Raw genomic sequence first — 21,150 nt, 5'->3', positions numbered from 1 at the left:
GAGTTTTAAATGTGTGTCTTTAAAAGTCAGTCTTGCCCCCCTATTTAGTATGCAGTGTTTTTTATTAGCAGCGCGCCCACAGGAGCAGGTTCAGCTGTGTGAAGGGGAGAGCGGGGTGAGTAGAGCCATTTGTTACTTGATGAATTTTTACGCTGAGGGCATGGCAGTATTGTCTCTAACCACAATATATTTCTGAATGTGGAGCATCTCCGGGAATAATCACTTTTGGTCTAAATTTAACGGTTTTCAAATCATGACTTTCTAGGAAAAAAATAGTGGTCTTCGTGGATTTACCCCCTATGTGGCTCAGTTTAACCCTCATCAGGGGCAAGCTGAGCCACACGGGTCTGAATCTTATACCATTTTTTAAAAACTTCTCCAAGTTGTTTCAAATCCATGTAGGGCTGGGTAATGGATTAATATTCTATACATATAGTGATATGAGGGTAAATATTGTCTTAGATTTTGGATATAATATATCCTAAATGTTGTCTTTTTTCTGGTTTTAAAGGCTGCATTAACAAAAATGTCATTTCCTGAACTTTGCCTTTACCCATTCAGTCATTATATCCACATTACTCCATGATTATTGATTAAAAATCTCATTGTGTAAATATTTTGTGAAAGCACAAATAGTCAACCCTACAATATTGTTGCAATATAGATATCAAGGTGTTTGATAAACAAATATAGTGATATTTGATTTTCAACATATTGCCCATCCTGATATTCAGACATCACTTTGAAGTCATCCTGTTGATTTTACTAACTTACGTATGGGTTTCCCGTTCTGTACGTCTTCCACTGCTCTGTTTAAATCTTTTCTGTCTTTCATTTATAGAAACAGGCATAATTGGGTTTTTTGGTCTAAAATTAAAAATAATTTTGTTCATTAAAAATGTAAGAATGTAATACAGAATTACCGTAGAAGAATACTTTAATAGTAACCATATATTACTCAACTTCTTTCAGGCCTTTTGGTTCAAATTGCTCCTTCTCCATAGTTTTGACAGACTTGTGCATCATCCAGCATTTAGAGTTAAGTCATGCCAACAGTGTGGCTTCATACCGTACTCTGTTACTTAATCACATGTATGATTTATCAAATTTGTAAATGTTTGGAACAAGAATCAGAACTTCTTGAACAAAAAAAGGGTTTTTGTACTTGAATGTGCTTCTCACTTTTTCCATAGGCCTCTTTCTATCACAGTTGAGTATAAATGGATTGGGGGGAAAAAAAGTGGTCATGTGACCAATTTTGTCTCGAAATAAAGGGTGGCTCCACCGGCTCAGATCACCCCGGTCAGGGGTTTACAGGTTTACTACAGGTAAAGTTTTAACCACTGGTCAATTTCAATGGCTGTCACTGACATTAGTGTAAAGAGAGATCCTGCAAGGACTGTGAAGAATATAACTTGCTTGTGTTTGCAATGTGTGTCATTTTGTAGAAACATATACATTTTCAATAATGAAATTGGTGCAATGTAATTTCCAACATGCAGTATGGATACCAGTCAAAAAGTGCAGTTTGGGTTAAGCTCCCTTTTCAGCAAGTTTATTACAGCCACCAGGGGGCGACGTTATAAATCCACCTCTGTGAATTCAAAAATGCGTTACCGAAGTTCAAACGTCGAGCTAAAATAAGGCTGCAGAGATGCTTGTTGAAAAGAAATGCAAAAGTGCAGCCTGACTGTTGTAATTCCGTTACAGCCGGCGAGAGACTGGAAAAATGACAACAAATGGACACCTGCAGTGGAGAAAATGAACAGGTAGATACATAATAACTGTTTAAATATGATACTAACCCGAGTGAGTACCTGAAGGCATTTCTGCACGAGATAACCGGACGTTTTTTTGTTTGTTTTGTTTTAACTAGTTCAGTGCCGCTGCTGACGCACACCTTTAGGACAGAGGAAGGTAGGTGAACAGGTGACCGTGTGAAACCGTCAGTTAACATGCTCCTAATTCTGCAGGGGCAAACACACGTGTTGGGTCTGAAATACAGCAAGGCTTTACTGGTTAGATCTACTTAACCCCTTGAGACCTGGATCGACAGCAGTTTTCTTGTGCTGCTTTCAGACGCACTCTCCAGCCGCCTAACCCTCTGAAGCGCGAGCACGTTGGTCAGATGTCTTTTGTAAATGTGGGCAAAGAAAGTCAGCGAGCAACTTTGCAAGAAATGTCCCATAAATTGCAAGAAATTAGTATTATGAGACAGGAAAATGACCTGAACGATTTTTGTTTTTTTTTAAAAAAAGAGATAAAAACATATTAAAAAATTATGTTCATAGTTATTAAAATTCTCTCTATATATTTATATATATATTTTTTTATACATATAGTTTTTTTTCATTTTTCAGCACTCATTTTCTTGATTTTTTTTTTTTTTACTACTTTTTAGTGCCCATTTTCAGGTAACTTTCTTTTAACCTGTTTACTAATTTCTTGCTAATTTTTAGGCCATGTCTTTTTAAGTTCCTCGTTGCCGTCCTCCTATGTTTTTTGCAAGAAATCAAGACAAATTGCTCAGGTTTCAAATGGGTTAAATGACTGATACTGTTTAAACTTCTGCATGTCAAGTTTGAATGATGATTCTTTCTACTCTGAGCTCTGGTGAAACCTCTCCCTTCGTCACATCACACCTATTTTCTTTCTGCACCTGGCAGAGCCACACCAGCCCTCAAGAGGACCAGGAAGAATTTCACACTAATCTAATATCCTCACCACATTACTCATTTGGGCAGCTCTTCCTGACATTTACTACATTTCCTCTTCCTGAGTCCCAACTGGTGCCAGATTGTGTGCTATCTGGGCCTCTGAGATCCAAAAAAAAAAAAAAAAACATCTTTTATTTCTGTCTAAAGGTGTTTTTGAGCTTAAATTATCAGTCAATTAATTGATTTGAAAGCATCAGAAAGACTAATACCAGCACAGTTAACCCCTAAACACCTGGATTAACATCAGTTTTCCTGTGCTGCATTCAGATGCATTTCACAAACATTTAAACTTCTAAAAGCTGAGAAAACTGGTTTGATTCCACTAAAAAACACAGCAAAAATACATAATGTGCAAAAGCAAAAACATAGAAAGTGAAACGAAAGGATATTTATATTAGCTGGAGTTGACGTATAAGATATGATCAAAAAATGTCCAGAGAATCATATTTATAATTCCCTTGTTATACATTTAATTTTTTAGCACTCTCTTGAGGCCAGTTTCTTAGTTTCTTTTTGTTTGTGTTTTACTTTTTATTTTTTCCTTATTTTCAGTTATTATATCTTTTTGCTAATTTCTTGCTAATTTATGGAATATTTTTTGTTATGTTGCTTGTTGCCCTTTTGGTTTTTTAAAGAATTAAAGCCAATTCTCTCAGGTTTCAAAGGGTCAACTTTTTGTAGTTCCACAACAATCCTGTTTTAATGTGTTCAGTATCTGTATAGAATTTGGTTCATTAATGTTCATTAAAGGAGTCTGGTTGTCTTTTTCCTTAAAAACAAATATTAAGGAGTATTTTGATTGTATGGAAAAAACTATTTATTTTGAAAAAGTATTACAGTACATATTGGATTTTGAAGTTAGGATTGATGAGTAAATTGGACTTCAGGGGGCGTTCAAGTTGAAATTTCAGACTGGGAACTTGGAAATTTCAGTTTACCAGTGCAAACGAAACACGCCATAAAAACACCACACAGAGGAATTTAATCATTTACCATTATTTTTCTGAGGGTAGGTAGTTTGGAGGCTGTAATTGAACCAGGGTGGCCGTGGTCCCTCCTGGCTTGTCCTTAGCGGTGCCACTGGTAAAATGTACAGATGTCTTTCTCTGCAGAACTGCAAGCATTTGAGTCCTTAGTGAAACTTTTCCACATGGTGTCACTGTAGCACTGATTGTCCACAGTGACCTCAGTTTGAGAGGCTCAGACCATCACGTCTCAGATCATGCACCAGCAACCATATAAACACCAGTAAATCAAGAGTATATTATATTAACTGCATCAGGGTGAGATCCAATCTAAGCCAGTCTTAAAGCACTTGAATATTCATATTTTAATTATTAGTTCATGTGCTTAAGATATCCGTGAACTCCATATTTTCACGTGGAAATGTTAGGTGACATTTCACTTGAATACTTTCTAACTCACTTGCACGTGATGTAATGAATTGTTATACATTTGTATTTGCTCATTTTTCAGATTAAAAGGGGGTGTCTTTTGAGAAGACTCAAAAGACTGAACACCCTGAGGTACGCTTGTTTTTAAGAAAACTGTCTAACTACTATCAACTAGTGCCTTTGTTTTTATTTTCTCTTATCTCTCCAGGGCACACAGCACCGACAACGCAGGCTTCTCCTCCTCCCAGCCCCCAACCTCAGACCAGAGCCACTGACCTGGTAACACACAGCCATATGGTACGGCCAGGACGGGACTCCATACAGTAATTAGGGGGATGGTGCCGGACGCTTGGCTCTGCTGCGGTGCAGGTTAAGCAGCATGATTCCTCTCCTCTCCTGAACATCAGTAAACCCAAATTCTCAGGTATGTGTCCATTTAAAAAGCAGTGACTGACGGAGAAGAAAAGGCAGGCTGTGTTGTTACACTCCCGTGCTCTCATTGTTCTTCTGCAGGTTGATTGTTTGTTATGGTCTCGACCCACACTGGCTGCGTTTGGGGAGTACACAGAGGTCTCTACAAATAAACAAACTGTCTCTCTCTCTCACACACACACACACACACACACACACACACACACACACACACAAACACACGCTGACATTTTCACCTTTGCCCCTGAGTCTGTTTTGGAGCCTTTATCTCTCTCGTGCAGAAATGTCGGTTTTGGACGCGGAAAAATGAGACTTTAAATGAATGTGTGCGACATTGTGATAGTCTCTTTCCATTAATTTAATATTTAAATGAAGATAGAGAAATTGAGGGAGGTGACAATCTCGATATGACATTACATCAGCTTCTGATTTTCCACGTTCCTGCTGGTGCGTGTCATGTTATTATACGCCCTTGATTCAGCACGTTTTTAAATTGACAGTCTTGCCACTGAGAGCATTTTAAATCCTCAGTTTAAGACACAGAGAGCTCTCCTCTTGGCTGTCCGTCGCTGCCTCAACCTCTCTGACAAGGAGATGAGGAAGGGGGGGGAGGAGAGAGGAGCCGGGTAAAGCTGTGTAAGAGAGAGAGAGAGAGAGAGAGAGAGAGAGGGAGGAGGAGGAGGAGGAGGAGAAAGAGGGGGTTGGCTTTAGTGTGATGTGAATGGAATAGAATCAGTGCGAGAGAAGGAGAGAAAGAGGGGAGGAGGACAGCACAAATCAACCTGCCCCTTGACTTTAACAACAGAATAGAGGAGCCGGTAGACACAGAGATCAGGAAGTGTGTGTTGTTTTATTTTTATTTTCGGAAGGAGGAAGAGAACGGCAGACAGGAGGAACTGACGGCAGGAGGAGAGAGAGCCTCACCGTGGAGATAGATAGCAGAAAAATGCTGTCATGGGGAGAGAAGGGGAGGGAGTCGGCAGAGAGGAACAGGATGAAACAAGGCAGGGTCGAGCAGAGCTGAAATGTGGAGGTAAGCCTTTTTTCTTTTCTGTCTCGAGATTATGGAGAATTCACATTCCAGCCTCCCCGTGTCCTCGTTCTGATGATAATGAATTCAGATGGATGGATCCGCACACCGTGTATGTCACATACCTCTGTAAAGGCATGCTCTTGTACTCACACAATCCAGCCAGAGACAATGTATGAGAGCAATAGAGGATTGAAATAATGGCATTATGATATCCAGCTCGTCCGTCCTCTGCCTCTCTACCCATTGTGTTGCCATCAGCCCTTTAAAAAATGCATTTTACCCAGCGAGCCCTGCATGTACCATATACACGCGACATCCTAGGTTTGAATCCAGCTCACAACCTTTGTCGCATTTCATCCCCTGACCTCCCCTCCTCCTCCTCTCCCGACACTAACCCCCCCCCCCACCATCATCTTTCCTGTCTCTCTCCATTGTGCACCCTCCAACAAGGCAGGATTGTCTTAAAAAACGCTGTTATGACATTGTCAAGAAGCCAAACCGTGCTGTAGAGCACTCGTGGCTGCAGGACTCAGAGATGAGGGCAAGGTGGAGGAGGGAGGAGAGGAGGGGAGAGGATGGATGGATGGATGGAGGGACACAGAGAGAATGAGACAGAGAGAAAGAAGATGCAGGAACAAAAAGAGGACCGGGATTTTTCTTTTTTTTATATCCATATGTTCAAAGATAAAGATGGAAAAGTCAGCAGTGCAGTGCGGCGTGCAGGGGGGGTTTGTGTGAAGCATTGTAACACCACTGCATGTGAGTGCACAAACAATGATGGAATGGAGAAGCACAACCGGAATTGGGGTGTTGTTTTCAAGGTGGCAGAGAAAATGAGGGATGCGGGAGTCAGGCTCCCCCTCCTCCTCCTCCTTCTCTCCCCTCCTTGCCACAGCCCCCCCCCCTGCACTCTCCAATTTAGGATGGGGCTGTGTGTTTACGAGACGTTTGGGTTTCAGGGGATGGATAAGGCTGCTGAAGGGAAAGAAAGGCATGGATGGAGAGCTGGGGGGTGGGGGGGGGTAGAGAGACAAGCAGCTTACATAAGCCAGTGCACTCAAAGGACGGGCCATTTAATTTACATTGGGCCGCATGGCTCCTCATTCAGTGTGGTGTTCACTGTGGTTGACATTAGCATTTTAAACAATAAAATGCAGCTCGACTTGACGTGATGGAGGGAACAAAGTGTGATACCTGAATGTGACTTGATGGCATTGTGTTCCTGGCAGGGGGGTGTGATGTTTTTCATCAGGGGTAACTTTGAATTCAGGGTTGTGTTCGGCTGTGTGTGTGTGAAAATCCACTTTCTTTAATGCACTCACAGTTGTTCTTTATGGTGTGTGTGTGTGTGCATGAGGTGCAGTGGCAGAACAGTATTAACAGTATGCAGCCTTTTCATCCAACTCAGCTGCTGTCTGACTTTTGCTCTGCTGCCATCCACCGCGCTGCATTTACAGTTTATATCAGAACAGTCACATTCTCAGTCAGTGTATCTATCAAACATTGTCCAGAGTACTTCACAGTGTAATATTTGACAGAGCTGGTGCACCCAATCAAAATTTAATTTAAAGGCCTACTAATCCCAGAATAAGTGAAACCATTGTGCCCCCTGTAGTCCACAATTTGCCATCCACCTCAATGAAAATTTAATGATAGAATTTTTGACAAACAAACCTGCTTCATTAATTCCCCTCTCTCCTGGAGAGATGTTTCTTAAGTCAAACTGATGGAAATACACTCTATTGGTAAAGTAGTTTAGCAATTAGTGCCACTTAGTATTCATTATTTTCCATAATCAAATCATACGAGCACATGTATGACAATTGCGTGTCCACCTGCTATTAGTAAGGAGTCACATCTTCATGTGTGAGCAGTAATGAGGCATTAGAGATGTTTGGATTAGGGCCGCAACTAACGATTTAATTTCCAAGTGTTCACCATTGATCAATCTGTTGCTCTCAATTAGCTGTTCGGCTGCTAAAATCATAATCTCACAGAGCTGACGTTCACGTTGCTTGTTTTGGCTGACTAACACTCTAAAAACCCAAATATATTTAGGTTGCTATCATGGAAAGTGAGCAAATCATCATGTTCAAGAAGTTGGAATCAGAAAATGTTTGATGTTGTTGCTCAAAAAATGACTTAAATGATTGATCTATAGAAAAAACCCCAGATGATTATTTGAGTATTTGTTTTTGCTCCAGTTTGGATACTGTAACATCTAGCCTACAGGCACATCTGAGTGTTTCCCACAGAATTATAATCTGTGTGTGGCGGTAGGTGAAAACTTACTTTTTTCTTGTGTGTGTGTCTTTTTATTCTGTTCCCCCTCTCTGAATTTTGATGTTTTTGTGGGTCTGTGGTAGAAGTGCAGGTGAAACTTGTCATGCTTTTTTTTCTCAGCAGCAGTTTGAGGAGTTTAAGTTGTGGGTGGGATATGGTATATATATATATATATATATATATATATATATATATATATATATGGATCCTGTCAGCTGATTAGATCAGTGGAGTGGATAAGAGGAGCTGCTGCTGCTGCAGAGGTGAGCAAAATCAAAAGCAATGACCCAGCGCGATTTATCAAAGTTTTACTTTTACTTTGCCTGGTGATATCCTGCTCCATCTGTGCCCAGAGTAGGGTCTGTGCTCGAAAGTGGTGAACGATCGGTATATATATAAAAAGAGCTCCTAATGACTAACGGTCCAGCTCCAAACATATAAAATCAATATGTGGCGCCAGATGTTTTACTTGTGATGGGCCACCACAAGTAAATGAGTGTAGGGGAAATCCTGTATCTTGAATTTAATCTGTTCTGGACACACTTGACACTTGACGGTCAGTCCTCACGAAGCATTTGCATGAATGTATTGGCACTCAGTCTGCTGCTTTTCAGTCCAGCAGCATTCAAACTGGAGGCAGTGCAGCTATTTGACACGTTTAATATGTGAAACTCTGAAAAAGTCCAAAAAGACTCTCATACTTTTTTTGAAGTCGAGCTCATAGATAAAAAACTGAAATGTCCATGAGCAAAAAAATAGCATACATGCACAAGAGTTGTGCTTTTTCAGTGCAATAATTTACAACCGAGGGGCGTCTTTTCCTATGAGAGGCTTCTTCTGTGGTGCTATTCCAGGTTGAGTAGGAGGGGAGCAGAGTCAGAGGAGACTCTTGAATCGATCGGCCTACTTTTATTTCCTGCACCAAACAAGAGCCAAGAGAGCATGAGCACGTACATGTGTGTGTGGATTCAGACATGGTGCTTATTGTCTAGCAGAGCCATTAAAATAATCCTAAATGCTCCCTCAGTCGCTGCTTAATGCCGGTCGTAACCTCTGACATCAAAAATCATCATTGTGCTCGTGCAATCACAGAGAGACACTAACAACTGTAGAGGAGAGCGTTGTTGTTGCTTTTTGCCCTTTTTAAATGCAGGTGGAGAAGTGAATAACCTTTGTGTGCTTTACACTGAATAATGATGATGGCAGTTTGTTAGCAGCATCACAGCTAAGCGCTGAGATTGAGTCACTGTCAGGGCCGATAGATCCCGGCTAATAGCTCCTTATGCTGTTTGTCTGCCAGGATTTAAACTTTAGCTCACATCGTTTGTCCTCTTTCTCTACTTAATGATACTGTGACTTCTAAAATGACTCTCTGTCGGCAAATAGCAGTCTTCACTTGACAATACAATGAAAATGCAGGCTACAAAAATTCCTGAAGTTGGTTCCGGTTTGTGCTGCACCCTACAAGAGGGTCTGTGTATGTATATTTGGACATTTAGGTTGTCCAAAATGCAGCATGAAGTGACTTTGATCTGATTTTGCACTCAGTCACTGAGTTTTAGACAAACACGTTGTGAGGTTACCAGGCAGATTTTGCTCTGGTCTGAGTCAGCATCGTATCATCCCTCTCGTTTGGAGCCATTTTGCATGGCTACACCCCGGCAGGCTCCCTGTGGGGGCTCAGCGAGGAAGGCAGTTGGACAGGCGGAGCCTTCTCCTCATCAAATGGCAGGATGCTGGCAGAATAAGCCTCTGGGTGGATCCTCTTAGCTTGTGCTCTCTGTTGTCACCTGTCCCCTGTTGGCCGCTAGTCGCAAAGTCTCAGGCCTCATTGGTTTTGTCCAGAGGCTGTTGCCCTATTTTTTTTTTCTTTTTAGTTGTCCAGTAGTACTATGCAGAGTAGGACCAAGGCTGTAGCACCAAATTCTGGACACTATTCATAAATAGTTTCTATGATCAATAATGAATACAGCACAGTATTGATACATATATGCAAAGTATTGTTTTGTAATTACATTGCATGTACACTTTTGGTTATCCTACTACAGTCCATGTGATTTTGAGTTATTAAAAATGATTAAAGTGAGCAGACTGAAAACTTAAAGGATTAAAAGGCTGTTGATAAAGTTTTCATTTGAGGACATAATCATATAGTCAGTCAAAAGTGTCTTTCTCCTCAGTTTGCTTTCTTTCTGTTTCCTTTCTTTCTTTGTGTTTTTGGAACCCTGTTGTCTCTTTCCAGGAAAGACATGATAGTGTATGTTGGTGCTGCAGCAACATAAGCAGTCACTTACGTGCTTCTAGCTGTGTTTAAAAACAAATCCTCAGGCAGTGGTGGAAAAAGCCATTTTGTGTCTTGCAAGGGGTAAGACGGGCCTCGGAGAGCTTCCATTACTTTTTTTTAAATAAAAAATTCAGTCTGTCAGTCACTTTATTTACCCAATTTTAATTTAGTAATGACATTTTTTTCCTGAGAAATAAAATATTCCAAACAAAACTTTTTATTCCAAGTTGTTTGTGGGCCCCACCTCCCATAAGTAATCAGCCCCACTGTGACGCCCCTGAGAAGGACTGCACAGTCGAGATAAATTAGCAGACAAATATTGAGTGAGATTGTTTTTATCATCTGGGGAGTTAATTCTCAATGGCTGCAGAATCACTGTTGTCTTTTTGTCCATTTAAGCTTTAATAATGTCCCTGAATGATTTTGGAACACCCACTGTCTGCACAAAGCAATTCTGTTAAATGTTTCAAATGACACAAAGGAATAATAGTCATTAATATCCTTTTCTGAAAGCAATCACAAAATCCATCGGCTGTGCGAGCGTGAAGTCAAGGGTGAACAAAGAAATAGGTGCTTTGAGTACCAAAAAAACGTAATTGTTGTTGATGAATGATGTTTTCAACCTTTTTAAATAAATGATGTAATAGATTTGATGATCGTTGTACTTTCTGTAGAAAAAAGAAACTGAACCATGGATTTCCAACAAACCCCTGATGTAATAGTCCTAAAATATGCAGACGCTGCTGCCTTTATGAGACATATTTATGTAAGCAAGTGCTGTCAATACTTACATTTTCTATTTAGACATACATAGATGTATAGAAATCCATTCGCATATACCACGTTCGCATGTTCTAAAAAGTCCCCTTTCAGAAACACATCACAGCTTATTGTCCTTAATCACAATGTCCCCCTCAGTTATGTCATACATACATTAAACCATTAAGCGGTGCAGTGGCTCCTTCTCATTGTTCATGTTGCTATTATAGGAGAAGTGCACTCAAGGGTATTCAGAGCCACTGAAAGCGAACCAGGACCGACCATTCACGCTCGCACCACGTCACTACATCGCCATTCTTAGCAGATAAAGATTTTTTTTTTAAAGGCAGAAAACATCCCGCGCTGAGAGGAGGGTAGAAATACCTTCATGAGGTATATTCTATTCTTGGCCTGAAGCATGAAATATTAGAGATTATCAGCGTATTTATTTATGACTGAGGGGCCTCTCTGTTCTGTCACAACTATGAGGAGGAAGTCACAGCCTCAACTGTTTCATTTACATGTAAAAGGCATCGCTAATAAAGAAGTGAGAGGCGAGAGCAGTTTGAGCCACTCGGTGCTGCGAAGTCTGTGTGCTCTCACAGCGACCGCACACACGGAACTGACTGTGACCTCAGAGGAGGAGAGAGGGGAGAGGGGAGCGGTGTCACACGTTTGATTTGAAATTATATTCTCTCACATGTTTCATATTCCTGGTCATTTTTTTAAATGTGACACAAATACTTGCCTCGCAGTCACGGCGGTTATGTGTCAATTTTATGCTTTAGTAAAGAAAAATTAGCACCAGAAATAATAACGTTGGCTCCAGGCTCAGAGTGATAAACTTCTGAGCAGGTTTCTGTCTGTAATGGCTCACTGAATCATTCTGTGCAAGCATTTAGTAATTCACACGATGCAGTGTGCTGGTGACGTGTTGTGTGTTTTCATTCACAAGTGAAAAAGCCAAGGACTTACAGAGCACGCTCTCTCTTATGGCCATAGCGTCCATAGCATCACAATAAATCAGCAGCTATCTGCATCACCACAGTGAGCATATTGGTGCATGAGCTCGTCTTTTATGTAGGTCAGAAGGTGCAGAGCTGCTGGTGTAAATGACACAAGGCCACCAGGCAGGAGAGAGGCTGTAAACTGCAGCAAGTGCATGCCTGCAATGTGCAGATGTAAAGTGAGCCCCCCACAATAGTGTGTAAGGATACTCATGATTTTTGGACCTTTTACATTTTACATTTGCGCAACTAGCTAGAGATAGTTTTTAGAGGTAGGTCAAGTAGTTGCCAGAGGTTCACATGACACACACATTTGATTCAAGTCAGACTTCAGTCAATTATTTGATGACATTAGTCTCAACTTGACAAAATCATAAAGACTTGCCCCTTGACTTGGACTTCCTCATCAGTGACTTGTGACTTCACTTGAACTTGAGCCTTTTGACTTGATACTTTCCCCTAAGCTCAAGGCTAAAAGGTGTGTATTTTAATCACCTGATGCTAACATTAATCTTTTTGTATTGTTTAGACATAAAACCTCAATATTACAAGTCTCACAGAAAATGTCTTATTGAGAAGAGAAAGATATAAAGAGTTTTTAAATATGAGAAAGTTAAATGCGACAAGACAGGACAAAAAAATTCAAAATTAATTCTGTTAAGGTACTGGTTAGTATTGCTGTATGCTATGAAAGTGCAATGTAAGCACTACTTTTTTATGATTTAATTCAGTCATATTTGCTTGAACAATCATGTTCTAACAAATAAATACAATTTTTTAAAAGCATTCATGATTTTTATTAATTATTTATTTTATTAATTTATTATTAATATTTTATTTATCTGTTAATATGGCATTATGTTTAGTGAAGAGCTCATTATGACCTGTTAAGGACTTGAAACCCAAAGTTTAGGACTTTGGGACTGGACTTGGGAATTGACAGTCTTGACTCGGGACTTGAGTCCAAAGACTTACTGCTGCACATCTCTTCCAGTGTTTTTATACTGTATTGCAAGAGCGCATAACCTAGATTTACACTTGCTTATATTTGGGGAATGATATTCATAATTATAGCATTCTTACAAATTTTGTTTTGTGGTGACAAAATGGAAGTATCACAGGGTATCTGGGTGACCATCCACATCAAATAATCACTTAGGCCGTTTTACGTTTTATTTCTCCAAAATGATGATAGGAGTTTGCAGCCTGTGTAGACAACCGTGAATCTGTTTTGAACCGTGAATCGGTACTCTTAAGTGTAGGTGATGGTAATAGCCACATCATTGCTCAGTCCAGCTTTCGCTAAATATATTCTCCTCAGCGAGGACGTTTGCACCTTGCTAATTGTCCCTGGAACCGGGTTGCACGACATTTTAAGATCAAAAAATAGCAGGCTTATGTGTTTCGAGCCGAGCAACAGTGCAGTGATGTCAGAGTGCATGGGAAGGACACTGACACTTTTTTTTCCCCAAGTGAGAAAATACAATATTTGCAGTTCGCAAAAAGCGGCTGAAATTCATATACAAAAGTATGTCATGCAAGAGAAACGATGAAAACTAATGTAATGATCGGAGTTATTATATCGACATTTAAGGTGTGTTGAATTATTCAGGACATTGTCAACACATGCTTTTGACTAATAAACATAAAACATCCTTTCATTTTCTAGTTATAGTTGAGTAGTACATGTAAAGTTGCCATTGTAGGAACAGTGGTTACAGTCCACCGTAGTCCAAGCAAAAGTGTCGATTCGCTATTGACCAATCCACTGACTGCAGTGTTTCTAGCTCCACTCGTGTTTGATCAGTGTGCTACGTACCACAACTGAGAGGTGACGAAAAATGGCACAGCATGGAACGCTTCTATTGTTGTTATTCATAACAATGGAAACTCAAAAATAACCTTACTCATGTGTAACAAACTGAACTGAAATGGACTACTGGTGGAAAAAAGGCTTAAGATCATAATGCACATAAGCTGAACCGGTGCAGGTTGTTAGTTTGATGGCAACAATTAGAACTGGCCTTTCTGCAGCACCTTGAAGTTATAAGCAACGCTTATTCAGAGTAACTGAAGACAGCTTTCAGAGATTTTCCCTCATAAACAAAAGGTTTTAAGCTGAGAGGCGGGGATGAGTGTGGATGCTGTTAGCGCCGCAGCCATTTCATGGGCACTCGGCTACATTTCAGCGGACAATAGGGACAGTGAGGAAGCGGAGGAGGTCAGCGTCTCTTCCTCTGAAAGCAGACGAGGTAGAGGGACAGTTCAGAGAGCTATTGAAGCAATATTGTGCAATCTCTTCTCCTCTGCCTCTGAACTGGTTACACCGATGACGGAGGAGTAACAGTGAACCCTGTCTCAACATAATAGATGCAGTCATGAAGCTGAGGGTCAGTTCCTTTCCCTGTCACACACACACATGCACACACACAGGGCGGTCACAGAGGGACAGCTGCTCTTCCTGTCAATGTGTGGACACTGTGCCACATCTATAAGGCTTTTATGGAGTCAGCAAAGGCACACCAAGACGCGCATGCACTCAAACCGTCTCACATTTAGGCCTTAAATTGTCTCTCCGTCACACACACGGCCTGCCACAAGGTGTATTTTCAGATAGGAAGTGGCAGTGCTCTGCCAGCACACAGTGTTGATGTCATGGCAAATAACATATCAAACAATAGCGCCACTTAGGTGCTTTCTTTTACTGCAGCAGAATGGCACGTAGGTTGTGTTGAAACAATAGCGCTTCAATTTGTGTTTGAGTGTGCATCAGTTTAAGGTTGTACTATTTATTTCAAGAGGAAGTGAGTTTCTAACATGGACAATACTATAGAAGAAGCTTTTCAGAGCATACTTCCTCCTTGCATGGACTGCAGGGGGACGTCCACTGATTATGCATCCGCTATGAGTAAAAAATAATACAACAAAGTCGGCATGCATTGATTTGTGAAGCATTCAAATTTGCTGCTCTGACTCCCTGCTGCTTGTTTTTTCTCAGCAAAACCTCGTCTCTACAAAAAAAAAAACAACAAAAAAAAGAACTGAAACTGGACCAGATGCCACTGAAGTCATACGGTATATGACCTCAAGCATATGGTTTACTGTAAGACATGAAGCACACGTGCACAAAGGAAGTCAGACACAGACTTAGATAAAAGACATAACAAATCAGCTCTGGTTTGTGTGTGTCTGTGTGAGCATCCCAGACGGTTCCAGAGTGGACAAGGGAGCAACCGACCAATGAATAATTAACATCTCGGTAACCCTCGCCCCTCTCACCCAGCCTCATTAATAATTTATTAGGCAGAAGACTTTATTTTCAAATTTTCAAGGACACATTTATAGGAGGACAGCTCTCCTTCAAATTAAAAGTATTCGATTGTGTGGAGATGATGCTTTGTCCTACTGTGGAGCCTAAAGGGAGCTTTGACCTCCACATAACAACAGCGCTACACAGCAGAGCTGTTGCAGACAAAGACCGCATTTTACTGACACTTTCTGCTGATTGGCCTTTTTAATATTTCCACTGGTTGAAATATTTTCCTCTCCAGACATGTTGGAGCTCATCATGACCCTTCTTTCAAACAGGACAAGTAAATATCAGCATATTATTTAAAACACTAACCCTGAAAGATCCAGCTAGCATCACATAACTGACAAAGAAGGTGTGGCTCACTTTAGATTTCCTGTGTTGTGATGAGGGATATTTATTGTAATTTTTCTTTCAGTGTATACCCATTAACTGGTTAATGATGTGAAACACATAAGACACTTTCTTATTCATTGGGAGCTTGTGCACCGCATTTCTAAGTGCTTTCCATTTAGAGGTGGTGACATTTTAATGTTTTGTGATGTGAATGTCTTGCCTGTTATTTTATTTTCTGTAGGCTTCGCTGACAGTAATATGCAGAAATAGACCCTCTGGTCTCAGCAGGTTAGCCAACGTTAGCTGTAGTCGCTCTGCACTTTGCACCACCGGAGTCAGCCGGAAGCTTGTTAGTAGCATAGGTTATTTTGCAATTACTGCTCATATTGCTGTCCCAGCAGCACCACTGTCTGTGCTAACGGCGATAACAGTGCTAACATAAATAGTGAACAATGCCAAAGGGGGTTTGCTGCTCAAAAGTTACTTATTCGTCCAGGCGACATTGAGGGAGACTGGAGGGTGGCCACTATGTTTCAACAGCAACAGTTTTGAGGTGGTGTTATGCTGTCTTCGTGTGCTCCTCAGAAATATCGTATTCACAATATTTACCATATTTACAAGTTATAAGCACATGAAAGGCCCTCCCAAGTGAGTAATTACAAGTGGGAAATTTGGATGATAGTTGCTGAGTTGTAATTTTTACTTGTCATTTAAGCGCAGCAGAAATGGCGGAAAGCATGGAAACAGTGTCAACAATTGACAGTAAAAAATGATATTCTTTGTTCCTAGTAGCCATCATTTACTTTTAGTAGTTTCACATTTTAGTTGTATGTATCTCTTAGCTATAACAAGCAAGCAAACTTTTACCCATAAAGCATGCTGAGTTTATTAACATTGATAACAACATTATTTTAGAACACCAGTTTCCGACTTGGAGTCATAAATGCATAAACATGGCGGGCAAAGAAATGGTCACGAATCGCTCGTGAATATTATTGGCATTTCACAGCATAAGAGTTGGCATCCCAACTTGTGACACTTCAGTCGTCATAGGAAAACCACAACTTCTTTAAATGATGTAACCGCTCGTCTGTTATCTGTCAGCAGCATCACCTTGAAGTGTTGTGAAAACATCATTAAACCGAGAACTGAGACAGCAGCATCCAAGCAGTAGTGATGATGCATGTGTCATATTTAAGGTATGAATGATGTGCAGGATGTTTATCAATCACAGGATTAAACTGCGGGTTACAGTTTGAGTGCCACAGCCTCTGTCACTGCAAAATATCGCTCGCAAAAATATTGCTCAAAATAATCCCTTAAAAAACCTGGTCTTTTTCCAGCCACCCTGACGTTTATTCCTCCTTTTTTTTTATTCTTTATCAATCGGCCCGTTGAGCACCGGTTGCCAGGGATGCAGGTTTATGTGTCTTTGGGGACCAATAGCTGAGACTGACGTTTGCAAACTGTTTGAATAAAAAAGAGAGATAAAACATGTTACGAAAAGGAGAGTGCTGCAGTACCATCCACTTAGCAGCCTCTGGACTTGGCCCAGTTCACTGTCCGCAGTGTGGTAAGGGAGGGGTGAGGAGGGGATTGAGGGTGCCTAGAGCAAGCGTTGGGCATTAGAATGAACTCATTTTCTGAATCAGATCCAGCCACATTAATACACGTTTACCTTCTTAAAAGCATTGCAGCTAGGTCAGTTAAGCATCACTCAATCGGGAGCAAAAGCAAGGATGTAACCTGATCTCATATATGTCAGGGCTGTGTGGGATCAATAAATGAGAGTGAGACTGAGCTCAGCTTTAAATTCCCCAAAATCAATCACTATTAGGAGTTGATTTAGACCTTGTGGTTAAGAATTGGCAAGGCAGCTTTTAACTAGGAGGATAGACAGCGCCACAGCTGACCCCCAGACTGTGAAGCTGGACGTTTACTCGCCTGGTTAGATGTTCACTGAGGTGCAGTAACCGGACTTTGGTGTCAGTGCCGGTTCCTCCATCTTTACTTATCATTTTAATGTCACATGTCAAAACAGCCTGCTGCTTTTGCTTGTCTAATATGTGGAGGCATGGAGGCGTATGTCACAGCTTCAGTTCTTTCAAACAGAAAGGCAACAAGCACAACATTGAGTTGCAAGTCTGAGCAGTTGCTGCAACTTGATGTGATGGAGTTGATAAGGCTGCAGTAAGTGCACAACTTTTGTCACTGATCACATCTAATTGCTGCTAAGCTGTTAAGCCGATTTCTGCAGCTTCACCTGAGGACAAAACAGATCCAATCTCAATCTTCTATATCAGGACGCAATCTTTTTTTTTTTTTTTTTTACCATTAGATACTTCAAATGACTGCCACATCAGCGTTAATTATGATAAAAACACATGGGTGGAGGTTAAGTCGACCTCAGTTACCGGCAAAAAAGGCTGCTTATTCATACTGCAGCCAGTCTGCCATAGGTGTGGAAGTGTAGAAACGATGACGACACCCATCCTCTCAGGGATCAAAAGTCACTCATCTCTTCCTGTTTCACAGGACGCAGACTTGCATGAGCGGGTACAAAATAAGTCAAGCGACCATGACTTCCCCAAAACACTATGCTTTTAAAAGGACTCTTCTTTGACTTCAGTTTGTGTCCTCACGCTGTACACCAGAGGCCCATTAACCTTGTCCTGGACTTAAAGGGTAACTTCCGCAATTTTCAACCTGTTCCCTATTTTCACATGTTTTTGGACCCAAGTGACTAATGAGAATGACATTTTTTGAAATTGGTTTAGTATTGAGTGAGACCACTGCAGCCGCAAGTGGCAAAACAGGCTGCAGCGTAACCATTTGGGGCAATTATGCAAGGTCCATTTACATCCACTAGGATTGCTTGTGTTTGCCACTCTCAGATTGTGTCTAACAACACAATGGAAAGGATCCCTCAAGAGAAAGACCTTTTTGCGAAAGAGTAAGATCCTTTTTGTGTAACTAAAAACAGCCTCAAAATTGACACAGCCAAATACACCAGAATCAGTTAAAAAAAATAATTTTAGCCTTAATAGATGCATGTTTTCATATCTAATTGGGGGAATTACGAGTTTAGTTCAACCAAACCAGAGTTGGTAATTGCTGAAACAGTGGAAAGACAAACCAAGACAGCTTTGTGTTTTATCTTGTTTTGTCAACTTTGAATGAAGTGTGTTTTAAGATAAAACGACTGTTTTTAAATGGAGGTTTGGCAAGTGATTTCAGAGATGTTTCTGGTTATACAAAAACAATATTTGTCTTATCAAAAAAGTCTATGTCTTTAGGGTGCTTTCCAAAATGTTGTACGACACTTGGAATAATGATCTAAGTGGCAAAAACAATCACTTTTAGCGGATGTAAATTAACGTGCCCACAGTGGTTACATTGCAGCCTGTTTCACTGCTGCCAGCTGCAGCAGTCTTTACACTGGACCTATCTCATAAATATGTCTCCAATTAGTCACAAAGAGTTTGGAAAATGGGGCCAGGTTGAAAAATATATTTAAGTTTCCCTTTGACATGGAAGTGGACATCATTTACTATCATCACTTAAACCAGACATCTAAACCAAGCATCTAATGTAGTTCAAATAAAGAAGAAAATAAATTATACACAGAGGTATAATGCTTTGAAGCAGAAATAATGTTGCTGCTCCACAGTGTAATTTCGCATTTTCCTTTCTGCTCCGAGGTTTTGAGGCAGCCCCAGTGCTGTCGTCACCTCTGATGGACACGATGGAGCTCAGCACACAAAGAAATTGATTTTTCAGCACTAAAATAAAGTCTAGTTTATCTAGAGCATGTGAGCACAATACCGAGATAATTACTGTCCACTGGCTGCTAACAGAGCTTTAAGCTCCGAGATGCAGGATTAAACACTGCTGTCTACATGCATTATTGAGTTTCTCTGGGACACAGAGCGGCTCCGGTACCGTGAGAGGATCTGCGGAGGGCAGCATCCTCAGAGTGTTTTAGTGAACGCTCCAAATCTTTCAAAAACAATCCTGGAGAGCATCAGCAGCGTGTCTGGGTCATCCCTCCTGTGCTGATCCTGTGGCAGAAAACAGAGAAAAAGACACAGTTTTATTCTGTTTATTATTTAAATTGATGCAATGCTTAAGGAGCACTGCATATACTGTCTGCAAACTATTGAGAATGCAGCTGTTTTTATAAAAAGAAGTCTGACCATATGAATACATGTCAGAGTTATGATCCATGATTGGATTCATGTGGTGAATCAGCGTCAGTCAGCGTGGATGAAAGGCAGGAGAATGACAGACCATTGAGACACAGATGACATATGGAGTCTGTGAAGTGTATATGGCAAAACAACCAGATCATGGAGATTTAAGTCATGCCAAAAGTCAGCAGATCAAATTAAATGCAGTTCCTCCTTAAAGTCATTTAATACAAAATGTTTAAGTGGTTTCTGCTAAGCAGCCGAGTAAAGGGTGAAGTTTCTGTTGATGTGGTGGTAGAGTTGTGGCTCAGGGAGCGTTAGAGGTCATGCGCAGTTTGCATCATCTGTGGTGCTGACGTACGTGTGTGTGCACTGTGAACGTGGGCAAGTGCATGCAACTATAACTGTACAGAGTATATGCTTTCTTATACAGGAAAAAGGATAGTATGTGTTGCTATCTGATATTTCATGATAATAGTGTCAGGAGCTTATCAATGTACCCAGGGTCCCATGTTCCACAGCTCAATGTCCTCATAATATAACACATTAAAGAGCCCTTTCAATGTTTTTTATGTTCTCAGCAATGTTTCTTCTTGGGTCAAATGTTCAGTGTATGTTTGTGAAGGTATGTCTATTTTGGTTCACTTTTCTTTTGATAGCCCATCACCCAGTAGTCTACTGCTCTATTAAGTCAGTGAGCTTTAGCTCCCCATTTCAAAGCGCAACCTATTTAGAGGTGGTGACATTTTAATATTTTGTGATGTAAATGTTTTGTGTTGTATTTTATTTTCTGTTGGCTTTGCTGACAGACAGCTGGCTGGCTGCATTAACATGCTGAAACAAGGTGGCCATTGCCAACCCTCTGGTCTCCACTAGTTAGTTAATATTAGCTTTGACCACTCTACACCAGCTGGGTCAAGGGTAAGCTAGCTAACTATAGCAGCACTGCTCATACTCGATTACCGCTGGTAACGCCGTCCTGATGGTGGGATGGGAATATGGTGGCCACCCACTGGTCTCCCTTTAAGCAGTCTCAGTGAGTAAGCTCCTACAGCATTGTTAACTATAGGACTGTACCCGACTCAGAATTATGCCAGTCAAACCGGACTTGGCTGTTCAGTATGAATATTTGAAATTTGCTTTGTTTTCCGTACAAATTTTAAAGTTTAAATGGGCGCTGCAGGGTCTTTAGTGTGACAGTGGCATTCATGTAATATAGTAAACAAGGTGACAGGTCATAAATGTGCAACAACATTTTTTGCTGTTGCTAGATATCAAACAAAAGCCAGAGACTGTATTGTATTAAGTTGCTGTGAGCTGTAAATTCACCTCTTCGAAGCAGAAGGTCTCTCCTGACCCAATAATGTCAATAGCAGTGATCCTTGTATAGGCAATGACCTCCTGT

At 40.8% G+C, this 21,150-nt stretch overlaps 1 protein-coding gene across 2 annotated transcripts in view; it reads left to right on the top strand.

Annotated features, from left to right (window-relative positions):
• The first annotated feature begins 5,265 nt into the window (after positions 1-5,265).
• The window catches only part of sipa1 (signal-induced proliferation-associated 1), a 44,729-nt gene continuing 28,844 nt past the window's right edge, over positions 5,266-21,150 (top strand). For both annotated transcript variants that reach the window (XM_088088257.1, XM_088088261.1), the window contains exon 1: positions 5,266-5,576. The gene's annotated coding sequence lies outside the window, so the exon portion shown is untranslated. The remainder of the gene's footprint in view (positions 5,577-21,150) is intronic.

The sequence above is a fragment of the Plectropomus leopardus genome, chromosome 15 (assembly GCF_026936395.1).
Source record: "Plectropomus leopardus strain MGB_pleo_1.0 chromosome 15, ASM2693639v1, whole genome shotgun sequence".
Classification (NCBI taxonomy): Eukaryota; Metazoa; Chordata; class Actinopteri; order Perciformes; family Serranidae; genus Plectropomus; species Plectropomus leopardus.
This window is presented reverse-complemented; position numbering and strand designations above follow the sequence as displayed.